General features: G+C 39.2%; 1 long non-coding RNA gene across 1 annotated transcript in view; it reads right to left on the reverse strand.

Annotated features, from left to right (window-relative positions):
- Positions 1 to 6,952, reverse strand: part of LOC127000766 (uncharacterized) — a 114,970-nt gene extending 108,018 nt beyond the window's left edge. Inside the window, exon 1 of the long non-coding RNA XR_007754495.1 lies at positions 6,004 to 6,952. This is a non-coding gene — a long non-coding RNA (uncharacterized LOC127000766). The remainder of the gene's footprint in view (positions 1 to 6,003) is intronic.
- Between the last annotated feature and the right edge of the window lie 8,048 nt (positions 6,953 to 15,000).

Here is a 15,000-nt window from a genome sequence, read left to right on the forward strand (position 1 = left end):
AGTGATATGGTTGGATGCCACAGTCATTAGCGACCACAGTTGGGGCTAATGACCTCCAAGCTATGGAGCCCTCCATGATTATGTGTCGGGAAAATAAACATGGTTGGAGGTATCATTTATGTAGTAGAAAAAAAAAGTAGTAGTAGTAGTAGTAGTAGTAGTAGTAGTAGTAGTAGTAGTAGTAGTAGTAGTAGTAGTAGTAGTAGTAGTAGTAGTAGTAGTAGTAGTAGTAGTAGTAGTAGTAGTAGTAGTAGGATTACCAGTAGTAGTAGTAGTAGTAGTAGTAATAGTATGATTACCAGTAGTAGTAGTAGTAGTAGGATTACCAGTAGTAGTAGTAGTAGTAGGATTACCAGTAGTAGTAGTAGTAGTAGGATTACCAGTAGTAGTAGTAGGATTACCAGTAGTAGTAGTAGTAGTAGTAGTAGTAGTAGTGGTAGTAGATTAACCTAAGAGGATCATGTTTAACTCTAAATCAAAGAATAATAAAACACAGGGGAAATGAATATGAATAAGAAAAATGACAACAACAAGGACATCAACACCAAAAACAATAAGAAAAACGAGAAAATCAAGAACAAAAAGAAGAAAAAGAACGAAAATAAAAACAATAACAGGAGGGAGAAAAAGAAAAAACAAAAAAACAAGAGAGAAAAGCTAAACAGAAGGTACAAAAACATAAAAAAATAAATGAAGAGGCAAACTCATAATTACCGCCCCTTACACACACACACACACACACACACACACACACACACACACACACACACACACACACACACACACACACACGGAAGGCCTACAGCAATAACAGTATGTACATAAGAGGTGAGAGGACAGGTGGTGAAAGCTAGGTGTGAGTGTTAATTACAGGTGTGCCGCAGGTGAGGCGTGTGTGTGTGTGTGTGTGTGTGTGTGTGTGTGTGTGTGTGTGTGTGTGTGTGTGTGTGTGTGTGTGTGTGTGTGTGTGTGTGTGTGTGTGTGTGTGTGTGTGTGTGGACGTCAAAATGAACAATAAAGTGTGTGTTGCTTTATTAGAGTGCTTGGGAGTGCAACATATAGTGAGAGAGAGAGAGAGAGAGAGAGAGAGAGAGAGAGAGAGAGAGAGAGAGAGAGAGAGAGAGAGAGAGAGAGAGAGAGAGAGAGAGAGAGAGAGAGAGAGAGAGAGAGAGAGAGTGAGAGAGAGAGAGAGAGAGAGAGAGAGAGAGAGAGAGAGAGAGAGAGAGAGAGAGAGAGAGAGAGAGAGAGAGAGAGAGAGAGAGAGAGAGAGAGAGAGAGAGAGAGAGAGAGAGAGAGAGAGAGAGAGAGAGAGAGAGAGAGAGAGAGAGAGAGAGAGACACACACACAGAGAGAGAGAGAGAGAGAGAGAGAGAGAGAGAGAGAGAGAGAGAGAGAGAGAGAGAGAGAGAGAGAGAGAGAGAGAGAGAGAGAGAGAGAGAGAGAGAGAGAGAGAGAGAGAGAGAGAGAGAGAGAGAGAGAGAGAGAGAGAGAGAGAGAGAGAGAGAGAGAGAGAGAGAGAGAGAGAGAGAGAGAGAGAGAGAGAGAGAGAGAGAGAGAGAGAGAGAGAGAGAGAGAGAGAGAGAGAGAGAGAGAGAGAGAGAGAGAGAGAGAGAGAGAGAGAGAGAGAGAGAGAGAGAGAGAGAGAGAGAGAGAGAGAGAGAGAGAGAGAGAGAGAGAGAGAGAGAGAGAGAGAGAGAGAGAGAGAGAGAGAGAGAGAGAGAGAGAGAGAGAGAGAGAGAGAGAGAGAGAGAAGGAAGAGGGAGCATGGAGGAAGGAGGAAGGAGGAGGAGGGAGAGTAAAAAGGAAGGAAATTTCAGAAGTCAAAGAGTAAATTTACAAGATAAATTTGGCAAAATAAATCATAACACTGATTTTTTAAAAGAGAGAGAGAGAGAGAGAGAGAGAGAGAGAGAGAGAGAGAGAGAGAGAGAGAGAGAGAGAGAGAGAGAGAGAGAGAGAGAGAGAGAGAGAGAGAGAGAGAGAGAGAGAGAGAGAGAGAGAGAGAGAGAGAGAGAGAGAGAGAGAGAGAGAGAGAGAGAGAGAGAGAGAGAGAGAGAGAGAGAGAGAGAGAGAGAGAGTGTATATCGTTTCTCCCCTCCTTTCTCTTCTCCTTTCTCTCTCCTCCTTTCTCCTTTTCCTTTTTTTCCTGTCTTTCCTTGCTTTTTTCCTTTCCTTTCCTTTTATTTTATTTTATTTTGTTTCCTCTCCTCTTCTCATCTCCCCCATACTTCCTTCTTTCCTACTTTTAACATCCTTTTTTGTTTCCTTTCCTCTCATATATTGTCTATTCCTTTATTCTTTTCTTTCCTTTTCGCTTTTCTTATTTTTTTCTTCTTAACCCTCCTCCTCCTTTCTTCCCTTTTCCTTTCTTATCCTTTCCATTCTCCCTCTTCTCTTTTTCGTTTCCTATTCTTCCCTTTCCGTTATCATCCTCCTTTTATTTTATTTTCCTCTCCTCTCCTCTCCCTTCCTCATCTTTCCTTTCCTACTATTTTTTATTCCATTTTCCATTTTTTCTTTTTGTTCTCTTCTCTCCTCTCTTCTCCCTTCCTCTCTTGTCTTTTTACCTTCTTTTTATCTCTCCTTTCCTATTCTTCTCTCCTCCTGTTATCTTTTCCTCTCCTCTCCCTTCATTTCCTTTCCCTCTTTCTTTCCTCCAGCCGCATTTACAATCTCAAAACTAAATAATATGAAAGTTAATGATAATAATAGTAATGAAGGAAATTTCAAAAGTTTCAGCAAGACAACATAATAAACTAACATCACGAGGAAAGAAAAAGCATATTAAATAACAAGTTAGTAAGCAGGAAGCAAAGGAAAGCGAACAGGCGGGGAAATAACGAAAAATAAAGGAATGTGAGAGAGAGAGAGAGAGAGAGAGAGAGAGAGAGAGAGAGAGAGAGAGAGAGAGAGAGAGAGAGAGAGAGAGAGAGAGAGAGAGAGAGAGAGAGAGAGAGAGAGAGAGAGAGAGAGAGAGAGAGAGAGAGTGAGTGAGTGAAGCAAGTGAAAATGCATAAATGGAAATGGTAAGGAGAAGAAAAGAAAAAGAAATAGAAAAGGAACTAGAAGATTGGACGTAGTTGAAAATTAAGTATAAGCAAGTTCTGAGGTGAAGAAACAGGAAACAAATATAGTACAAAAGCGAAGTATATAAAGTTGAATTTGATAAATGAGAGAATAAATTAATGTTGAGTTTCATGACAGAGTGAAGAAACAAATAAGTCAAAAGAATGCGAAAGAGAAATGATTTAGAATAAGAAATGACGACGTATATTAATGTAGAAAATGTAAAAAAGAGGAAGGTAAAATAGAGATACACATTATTAATACTGCTTAGTGCTTACGGTATTCGAACGTAAAAAATAATGAGATGCAAATGGAAAGATGAAGGGAAAAAGAGATTATGTATAAAAAAAGGTGATATCCCCGCTAATGATATCCGCGAGTGTGTTAATGTTATCTATTTTTTAAAATACTGAAAGAAGGAAATTAATGTAGAGGAAAGGAAAAAGTATGAGAAAATGTGCAAAAATATGAATTATGTAAATGGATGAGAAACATGATATGCACACGTGAAAAAACATTAGTGTAGTTTGGAAGAAATTAAAAACAAAAAAAAAGCATCTTGAGCAAATCCTGAACAAAAATGTAATGTTTTAAGATATTGGAAACAGAATGATGCTGAACAAAAGAAGAACAAAAGTAACAAAGCTATACAATAAGATAAATAACAAAATAGATGTAAATAATAAAATGTTTGAGATATTGGAAAGAGAATAATATTGAACAAAAGAATGAAAAAAAAACTATACGGTATAATAATAAAAAAAAATATATATAAATAATTTTTTTTAATTTATTGGAAAGATAATTACATTGAACAAAACGGAATTGCTGTTGAGGAAAAAAAATAAAAATACGAACATGATGAAAATACAATGTTGAATAATCTCATGTTTGAAGTAATAACCTTGGAATCATATCAAGGAAACGAAGAAAAATAAAATAAAATAAATGACAAGATGAAAACGTAATAATAATCTAATGGTCCAAATAATTAAGTTAGTCAAAGGAAACGAATTGATAAAAAGAAATGAGAAAATGAATGAAGAATGTCAAATAGTTCAATGTTTCAAGTAATACCAGATCAATATAAACTTAACGAAAATTAAAGTAAAAAATATATAAGCAGAACATATATTGCTTAATAGCCTAATGTTTAAAGTAAATATTAACGTTAGTAGAATCATATAAAGTTAATGAAAAATAAACGACAGAAGATGAATAAATTAAATGAAACTCGTATAGAAGATGAAAAATGAGAGAAAATATATACTAGATGAAAATAGAAGAAGAAAACAAAAGGAAATAAGAAAAAAATAGAACTAGAGGATGAAAAGAAAGAAAGGAGTTATATAGAAAATTAAAGAAGAGAGAAGAATGGAGAGGGGAATGATGAAAACATGGATGATGAGAGAGGAGAGAAGAATGAGAGTAGAATGAAGAAAGTAAGAAAGGATAAGAATGAGCAGAATGAGAATAATTGGAAAAGCTGAATGAGACAAAAGAGGAGAATAAAAAGAATGAGAGGAGAAAAAGAAAGAGAGGAAAATTAAAAGAATAAGATAAAAGAAGATTGAAGTGAATGAGAATGAAAAGAGGGAAGATGATATAGATAGATAAATAAATAGATACAGACAAAAAACATAATTAGACGAATGTTGATGATAAAATACAAGCAGCAAATCTTAACGATATCGAAATAAAAAGAAGAAAAATGATACAATAAAAAATAACAAAATATATATACAATAAAAAAGATTCCCTTTCTCTGTCTGCTACAAACAATAAAGTGAAACCAATAAAAAACCGAAAGCCAAAAAAAAGAGAGAGGAAAAACGTAAAGATGCACAAAGGAATAGACAGAACAAAAGATTGAAAACATAGAAGCAATATTGAAAAAGAAACACCAACACACAGTTTTTCAGGAGGATGGAGAGAGAGAGAGAGAGAGAGAGAGAGAGAGAGAGAGAGAGAGAGAGAGAGAGAGAGAGAGAGAGAGAGAGAGAGAGAGAGAGAGAAAAGAAAAAAAAAAGAAAAAAAATTGGTAACTGCACAAACCGGAGTAAGTAAATATATAAATAAGTAAATGAATAAGAAGAACGATTAGTATTACAGAAATACTAAATGTCACAACCAGATTCTCTCTCTCTCTCTTAAAGGAACTCGGTTGGCTGAAGGTAAACAAAAAATACGAGTACGAACTAGGCGTAATGACCTATAACATCATAAAGAGAAACGTACCGAGCTATTTGTTTTATTTGCCATATGTGAGTGGCATGAGCACTGTTCCTACCAGACAGCAGCATCAGCTGCACGTCCCCAAAGCACGCACCAATACAGGGGCAAGATCCATGCTTGTGGCTGCACCAACACTCTGGAACAGCCTCCCTCTCTCGATAAGGAATGCACAATCTTTACCATCTTTTAAGAAGCAATTGCACCAATATCTTTTTAGTGACCAGTTCAATATGTAGTCCTTTTTAGTCTTTTATGAATGTATTTTAATATATTTTATTTCTCTTTTAATTTTAATATTTTTATTGCACATCTATTTTAAAATTAGACTCCTTGCCGTAGATAAAGGCAGGACAGGATGTAGCTACTATGTACTTATATACTCATGTGCTTTATTGTATAAATGTGAAGAATAACCATTGTAAAATGGAATAAACTTCTGAATCTGAATCTCTCTCTCAAATAGTAGTCAAACATGATAAGCAATAACCGTAGACTTTTCAACACGCGTTCATTCTCTCTCTCTCTCTCTCTCAGAAGTGTTGAATATATAGACTTAAGAGGAAGACCACGTCCTGTGTATATAGATGGGAGGGTCTGTTTTTCTATGCAAATATCTCTCTCTCTCTTTTTCACCTTCTTGTTTTTTGGATCCATTTTATCTTTTCGCTGTTGTTCTCCGTGACACTCTCTCTCTCTACTCACCACAAGATCGTCCAGATGATAATTTTTTCACCACGTTCACTCGATTAGAAAGTCAAATATGGTTCGTTTTTATTTTTTGGACAGTCCCCTTTTGGTCTATTTTTTTCTATTTTTTTCCAAAGTTTATGAGGAAATAAATATATCTTTTTCCTCTTATTATTCTGTCGGGGCGGCTTTTTTTTCACTGTTAACACTTTTTTTCTTTTTACTTTTCTTGTTTTTCCTCTTTCTCGTCTTTTTCTTTAGCTTGTTTTTCCTTATTTAACTTTCTTCTTCAGTTTCTTTTTGTTAGGTCACTGTTAACACTGTTTTTCTTTTCTTTCTATTTCTTGTTTTCTGATTTTCGTCTTCTGTTTCAGTTTGTTCTTCTTTCGTCAACTTTATTTCTTCAGTTAGTTCTGTTGTCTCTTATTTATACTTTCTTAAAAGCTAAAATTTGTGTGACTTGCAATTTCTTCTTTTCAAAGTTTTGCTAAGGTAAAGATTTCCACGGTTCTTTATTTCTTCCTCATTTACGAAGTTTTCTTTAAGCAGTGGCGAATTTTTTTTACCACTTTTTACATTTTTCCAACTTTTCTTCCTCTCTCTTTCCCGTGACTTACTTTTGGGGTCAAATCTCCACAAAAAACATAAAAAAGAAACTCCTCAGAAAGAAACTGACGAACGCGAAGAAAAAAAAACAGACTCAAACTTGACCCAAAAAACAGAAAACAAACTTACGAGACTCCGAAAAATCAGGGAAAAGTTAATAATCTGGGGTAACTTTTTCTCCTTTTTCAGGATATTATTTTTTCCAAGGTAATTTCCCTGATAGTATTAATTCCCTGTGTTGGGGCGACGTGGAGCTCAAGCGACACACGCCCTCTCGCCACGGCTGTTAGAGACACACTGAGGGCTGAGGCTGACTGTCTGGCCGGCGGTGGTGGTGGTGGTGGTGGTGGTAGTGGTGGTGGTGGTAGTGATGGTGGTGGTGGTGGTGGTATGATAATTCTTGTTGTACGGAAGTAGGACAAGGAGGAGAAATATTGATGATGGAAATAGTTATAACAATCTCTCTCTCTCTCTCTCTCTCTTCCTTCTTCCTACAGATTCCAAGTTCTTTCTATCTTTGCCTCCTCCTCCTCCTCCACCACTGGCATGACCACAACAGCTGCTATCACCTTTACCTCCTCCTCCTCCTCCTCCTCCTCCTCCCTCATTATCGCCATTCTCATTCATATGAAGGGAGTGAGAGGGAAACACATGCGCCACAAACGAGGGGAAAGGGAAGAATGGGAAACGAGGGAAAAAAAAAAGAAAAAAAAAGTATAAAAGTAGGAGAGACTCGCTACTCGGAAAAAGACTGGAAAGTTTTGTGAATGTGTGTGTGTGTGTGTGTGTGTGTGTGTGTGTGTGTGTGTGTGTGTGTGTGTGTGTGTGTGTGTGTGTGTGTGATCTGATTTTGCTCCCCGTCTCGTCTGTCTGTCAATGTGTCTGTCAATCTCTCTCTCTCTCTCTCTCTCTCTCTCAATTTATTTTTCTTCTTGTGCTTCTTCTCTTATTCCTTTTCTTCTTTTCTTCTTTTTTGTTTTCTTTTTTACTAGTTTTATTTCTCTTTATATCGTTTTCTTCATATTCTATTTCGACTTTTTCTTACTCCTCTTGTTTCTTTTGTTTCTTTTCCTCTCTTCTTCTTCTTCTTCTTCTTCTTCTCCTCCATCTCTTGTTTTCTGTCCCTCGCAGCCTTTCTTCTTTATTAATATTACATCTTTTTTAAGTTTTCCTGCCGATTCAGGAATTTCTTTCGAGTGAAATATATTTTTAGCACCTCTCTCTCTCTCTCTCTCTCTCTCTCTCTCTCTCTCTCTCTCTCTCTCTCTCTCTCTCTCTCTCACACACACACGATGCATAAACACGAATGAATATGTGTAAAAATAAACTGCGAATGAAGATATTAAAAAAATAAATAAATAAAGAGGAGGAGGAGGAGGAGGAGGAGGAGGAAACATGGAAACATGGACTAGCAGGCAGCAGAAAGCCTAATCAATCCGTTAGCCATTTGAGTGGCTTGCAGGGAAGGATTAAAGCACTTGTGCACCTACTCTTGGATACGTTCAGTTCACTCCCGATGCAGCAAAGGAGTTGATTGTCTCTGCGCTAACCACTTCTGCAGGAAGGCTGTTCCAGTGGCGAACAACTCTATTCGAGAAATAACTCCTGCCGATGTCGGTATTGCATCGCTTTGCTTGAATTGTTTTTCCGTTGTTCCTTGTCCTCGGGTTTGTTTGTGGCGTGCAGAGTTTTGAGTGATCAACGTTGCTGAGCTTGTTCAGGTACTTAAAGACTTGTATCATGTCTCCCCGCAGTCGTCTCTTTTCCAACGTGAAGAGGTTGAGTCGCTCGAGTCGCTCTTCGTAGGGCTTCGTCCTCAGTGATGGTATCATCTTTGTGGCGCGGCGCTGTACTCTCTCAAGTAATCCAATGTCTTTCCTGTAATTTGGAGACCAAAATTGAACGGCGTATTCCAGGTGGGGCCTTACCAACGAATTATACAAGGATAACATAACTCCCGGCGTCTTGTATTCGAAGTTCCTCGCTATGATCCCAAGCATTGTATTGGCTTTCTTACAGGCGGACTTGCAGTGTTTTGTTTGTTTCAAGTCATTGCTGATAGTGACCCCGAGGTCTCTTTCCTCTTGCACTACCTGTAGTGGTTCGCCACACATGTGATATGTGTCATTGCTGTTTCTGGATCCGATATGCATTACTTTACATTTGGCAGTGTTGAAGGATATCTGCCATTTTTCTGACCACTGAGTGATCTGGTCCTGGTCTCTCTGGATAATTTCGCAGTCTGCCGTCGTGAGGGCCTTCCCACCCAACTTTGTGTCGTCAGCAAATTTTGAAAGAGTGGATTTTAATCCTAGTTCTAGGTCGTTAGGATTAAAATCCACTCTTTCAAAATTTGCCGACGACACAAAGGTGGGTGGAGGAGGAGTAAAAGGAAGAGGAGGAGGAGGAGGAGGAATTATAAAAGGAGTAATAAAGCGAGGAGAAGGAGCAAGAAAAGAGGGAAGGAAGATAAAAAGAGAACAAGTAATAGGAGAAAGAGGAGGAGGAGAAAGAAGAGAAAGAGAAAGAGTAGAAGAAGGAAAAAGGAGAACAGGCGAGGAAAAAAAAAATGGAAGTAATTGAAGTTAAAAAAAAAGAATCAGGGATAGGTGAAGGAGAAAAAGAGAGTGAGAGAGGGGATTAAAAAAAATAACAAGGAGGAGAAGATGGGGGTAGAGCAGAATTAAGAAGGAGAGGAGTAGGAAGAAAGGAGCAGAGTTAATAAAAAGAAGAACTGGAAAAATTAGTCTGAGGAAGCAAAAAATAGATCTAATTGGAGAAGGGGGAGGAGGAGGAGGTGGAGGAAGAGTAAAATTATGAAAGGAAGAGAAGGAGAAGAAAAAAAAATTAGAACAGGACTATGGAAAAATCGAGAATGAGGAATAACATAAAATTAGAACGTAAAGGAAAAGAAGAGGGAGATGGAGCACAAATAGAAAAGAAAAAGGAATAGGAGAGGAAAAAGGAAGGAAAGGAGGAAACGGTTAAAAGAATGAGAAATGATGGAAAAGAGGATGAAAAACTGGAGACTGAGGAAAACTATCAAAATTAGGAAAAGAAAACTAGAGGAGGAGGAAAAGGAGAAAGAGGAGATGGAGAAAACAGGAGAACTGAGAAAGGTGAAAGAAGGAAAAAGAGGAGAGATGGAAAATGAAAAATAGGGCATGGGAAAAATAGATAAAAATAGGAAGAATATTGAAATTGGAATAACGTGGATGGAGAGGAGGGGAAGGAAGAAGAGGAGATGGAGAAAATTCAGAACGGAGGGGAGAAGACAAGTAGGAGAAATAAAGAAAGGAAAAAGAGGAGCTTGAAAAAGTGGATAATGAGGAAGAATATGAAAATTGAAACAACGTAGAGGAGGAGGAGGAGGAGGAGGAAGAAGAAGAACAAGAGCAAGAACAAGAAGTACAAGAACAAGAACAAGAGAAAAAAGAAGACGAAAAAGAAGAAAAATACAAAAAAAAAGAAAAAGAAGGAGAAAACAAGAAACAAAAAGAGCCAGAAAAAGTACTTAAAGAAAAATCATGAGAAGGAGGAAGAAGAAAAGAAGAAAAAAAAGAAAGAAGCAGCAGAAGGAGGCAGCAGGAGGAGGAATCGGAGAAGTAGTACTCGTAGTCTTGCAGGAGTAGCCGGAGTTGCATTTTGCTCTCCTTTGTTCTCATTTACATACATACGAGGCGGAAGACACGCCGCTGAATATCGAGTCGCGAGAAGGAAGTGCAGCGAAGAGGAAGCCAATGGAAGGGGAGATAACGGTGATGAGTGAAGGAATGGTGGTAGTGATGATGGTGATGATGATGATGGTGGTGAGGAGGAGGATTAAACCGTTCCTCTTTGAAAGCAGGGAAAAACACGACTTCGAAGGGGATTTGTTACGGGTCTTCAAGTACCTGAGCATATTTAACGACGTCGACCGCTTCCGAGGGTGTGAGCTGCTCCAACTAACCCGAGATCAAGAAATAATGGTCTATTTATTCAAGCGAGACGATGTGGTACAGACAGTCGTAGGTGTTTTTCTTCTTCTTTCGAACTGAGTCATCCGCCACTGCAACAACCTCCCCGCAGTAATAGCAGTTAGTGGTGATTGTTTAGATGAAGGGAGGTTGGAGTTAGGAGTCAGCGATGCCGTGAAGGGAGGCTGAGGGGGGACGGGATTTCCGGATCAACTTTACGTGCTTAGCAAGAGTCATACATCACAGCAGCCACTATATAATAAGTAAATAGGAGAATTAAATATAAAGGAAAGTATATAGAATAAATAATAGGAGAATAAAAAGAAAACAAAGAGGAATTAGAACAGTGTAGTAAATGAAGTAAATGAAAGAGAAGGGGTAAAATAATGGAAGCTAACTTGATATATAGACGAAGAGGTGTGTGTGATAAATTAACTGAAATATATGATGATTATAAAATGGTAACGTAATTGAAACTAACTTGATGTATAGACTAAGAAGTGAGTCTGATTAATTAACTGAAATATATGATTACTACAAAATGGTAAAGTAATTGAAGCTAACTTGATAAATTGAAGAAATATGACAAATTAACTGAAATAATTATTAAAAAAAAAATTCGATGTAGGGAACTAATAAAAATCTCTCACGGGAATTATGGGGACGAAAAGTTCATAGGAAAGAAAGTAATAAAAAAAGAAAGAAAAAGGAAAGTTTCTACACAACCCTTCGGTGTTTGAGCTCGTTGAAAGGAAACAAAAAAAACATACGGAGGAAAAAACTACAAAGAAAGACTGTCTCGAGGACTTCCAGACATCAATTAGGGGAACTTATAGAAAAAGAAAAGAAAGGAGAAAAAATCCTGAATGAAAAAAAAAACACCAATTAGTAGATAAGAAAAATACTCCATAATTTCTCTTTCTCATAACTTAAAGATAAAAACAGTCAAAAGAGGATGAACAGAATGATTAAAGATAAGAGGTTTACACGAAAACATGAAAAGAAAGGCAACAGAGAGGCAGGTGCACTATATCAAAGCTGCCCTCTCTAGTGATTTCATGTTGGACACTTCAGAACAGTTGCAAGAGTGCGCGAGAAAATTCCGTTCACTCCTATCGCGGAAAACAAACACCCAATCCGATTTTTAAACTATAATCAGAAAGAGGAGAAAGGGCAGAGAAAATTACGCGACGGGTAAAATAATTGGTTGCAGGAGAAAGGTAAAATTCATGACAAAAACGAGATCATTATGTTTGTTTTTTAATGCAGCGGTCGGCACTCTTGAGGGGACTCTTGGACGACCCCAGCCCATCAGCGGCGCAGACGATTTTTTTATATGGTGGCTGCTGTGATGTATGTCTCTTGCTAAGCACGTTAAGCTGGTTCAGATGAGGCCCCGTCCCCCCTCACACTCCCTCCACGGTATCGCTGACTCCTAACTCCAACCTCCCTTCATCTAAACAATCATCACTAACTACTACTACTGCTGCGGGAAGGTTGTTACAGTGGCGGATGACTCAGTTCGAAAGAAGAAGAAAAACACCTACGACTGTCTGCACCACATCGCCTCGCTTGAATAAGTAGAACATTATGTCGAGATCTCGGGTTAATTAGAGCTCAAACCCCTGGGGGCGGTCGACGTCGTTAAATGTGGTCAGGTACTTGAAGACCCGTAACAAATCCCCTTCGAGGTCGTGTTTTTTCCCTGCGTGAGATAGGATTGAGTAGCTTGAGTATTTAAACGAGGAGAAGGAGGAGGAGGAGGAGGAGGAGGAAGACAAGAACGAGGAGGAGAGGAATGGAAAGGAGAAGAAAAAGAAGGGCAAGAAGAGGAGGAAGAGGAAATAAGGGAAAGAAGTAGTAGTAGTAGTAGTAGTAGTAGTAGTAGTAGTAGTAGTAGTAGTAGTAGCAGCAGTAGTACGAGGAGAAGGGCGAGGACGAAGATGAGGAAGAAAAGGACGATGACATGGAGGACAAGGAGGACAGAAACAAGGAGGAGAAAGAGAAGGAAAAGGAGAGCCCAGTCATCCGATTAGAGTACTTTTGCTGGTTTATACGTAACAACCCAGTTAGGTACACTAGAAAAACGAGATAAATGTACGCGTCAGAATACAACTCACTCACGTACTAGACAAGAACGAAAGATATACAGGTCAGAACACACGCATTCACGTATTATAAAACCGAACCAAAAAGGAAACTCAGAACATAACTCAATCACGTACTAGACAAGAACGAGAAATATACAGGTTAGAACACACGCATTCACGTATTATATAACCCAAACAAAAAGGAAATTCAGAACATAACTTAATCACGTACTAGACAAGAACGAGAAATGTACAGGTTAGAACACACGCATTCACGTATTATATAACCCAAACAAAAAGGAAATTCAGAACATAACTCATTCACGTACCATATATAGACGAAACAAGCAGACACATTAGAACACAGCCCAGTCACGTGCTATATAAAAATGAGACTAAAATGTGCGATAGAACAGGTTAAGAATAGGCCAATGAGTGCACGAGGCCGTCCCCCAAGCAGTGATGCCAAGTCCACGAGTCCCTCCCTAAAAGACTGAGGTCGGTCTTATAAGATACTCTCGTTTCTCACATCAGCTATTTCTAAAGGTCAAACAGGGGATCAGTCGGGTTCTAATGAGTGTTTCTTTAAGTTCATGGTACAGAAGAAAGGTCAGACTACCACCAGGGTCATAAAACTACAACTGGAAATGCCCCAAACTTCTACGAAAGCCTTGTCAAATATGTGAACTTGGGCGCCAGGTTCCGTGACACCGACTATAGGCATATCAGAAAGGCGTATTACTCAAGAAAGAAGGAGAACAAGGAGAAGAAAGACATGAAGAGGCGAGGAAAAGGGCGAGGAAGAATGAAAAAGAGGGAAGGGAGAAGGAAGGGAGAAGGGAGAGGGAAAAAGACGAAGGGAAAGGAAATAACCAATAAGAGGGAGTGAGAACGCTGGCATCCATCTTTGGCTCAATCCTTCCCGAGAGTGTCCTTATGTGGCGCGTCGCTGTCTATCTGTCTGTCTGTCTGTCTGGCTTACAACTGTGGGGACACTGTACGATTGAATATTTGAGGAAACATGGAAACATGGACTAACCGGCAGCAGAAAGCCTGTTGGCTCATTATTAGGCTGCCTGCGTTCAGTGATTCAATCAATCCGTTTGCCATAGGAGTGGCTTGCAGGAAAGGATTAAAGCACTTGTGTATCTACTCTTGGGAACGTTCAGTTCACTCCCGATGCAGCAAAGTGGCGATCAATGCGTTTCTTTAAGGAGTTGATGGTCTCTGCGCTAACCACTTCTGCAGGAAGGCTGTTCCAGTGGCGAACAACTCTATTCGAGAAATATCTCCTGCTGATGTCGGTATTGCATCGCTTTGCTTGAATTGTTTTTCCGTTGTTTCTTGTTCTTAGGTTGGTTTGTAGCGTGTAGAGTTTGGAGTGATCAACGTTGCTGAGCATGTTCAGGTACTTAAAGACTTGTATCATGTCTCCCCGCAGGCGTCTCTTTTCCAACGTGAAGAGGTTGAGTCGCTCGAGTCGCTCTTCATAGGGCTTCGTCCTCAGTGATGGTATCATCTTTGTGCCGCGGCGCTGTACTCTCTCAAGTAATTCAATGTCTTTCCTGTAATTAGGAGACCAGAATTGCACGGCGTATTCCAGGTGGGGCCTTACCAGCGAATTGTACAAGGATAACATAACTCCCGGCGTCTTGTATTCGAAGTTCCTCGATATGAACCCAAGCATTGTATTGGCTTTCTTACAGGCGGACTTGCAGTGTTTTGTTTGTTTCAAGTCACTGTTGATGGTGACCCCGAGGTCTCTTTCCTCTTGCACAACATGTAGTGGTTCGCCACCCATGTGGTATGTGTGGTTGCTGTTTCTGGATCCGATATGCATTACTTTACATTTGGTAGTGTTGAAGGACATCTGCCATTTTTCTGACCACCGAGTGATCTGGTCCAGGTCTCTCTGGATAATTTTGCAGTCTGCCGTTGTGAGGGCCTTCCCACCCACCTTTGTGTCGTCGGCAAATTTTGAACGATTGGATTTCAATCCTAGTTCTAGGTCGTTGATATATATGATGAAAAGTATGGGTCCCAGCACTGACCCCTGTGGCACTCCACTTGTGACCGGGAGCCACTCGAAGGCCTGTCCGTTGAGTACAACTCGTTGTTTTCTTCCAGTGAGCCAGTCCTTGATCCACGCTGTCAGATTGCCGCCTAATCCCGCCGACTTGAGTTTCTTGAGGAGTCTTTCGTGTGGCACTTTGTCAAAGGCTTTCTGAAAGTCTAGGTATATAACATCGCTGGGGATATGATTATCCCAGTTTTCATAGATACCTTGGAAAACTGGGATAATCATATCCCCAGCGATGTTATATATTTAGACTTTCAGAAAGCCTTTGACAAAGGAGGAG

This window comes from Eriocheir sinensis, chromosome 19 (assembly GCF_024679095.1).
Source record: "Eriocheir sinensis breed Jianghai 21 chromosome 19, ASM2467909v1, whole genome shotgun sequence".
In the NCBI taxonomy this organism is placed as follows: Eukaryota; Metazoa; Arthropoda; class Malacostraca; order Decapoda; family Varunidae; genus Eriocheir; species Eriocheir sinensis.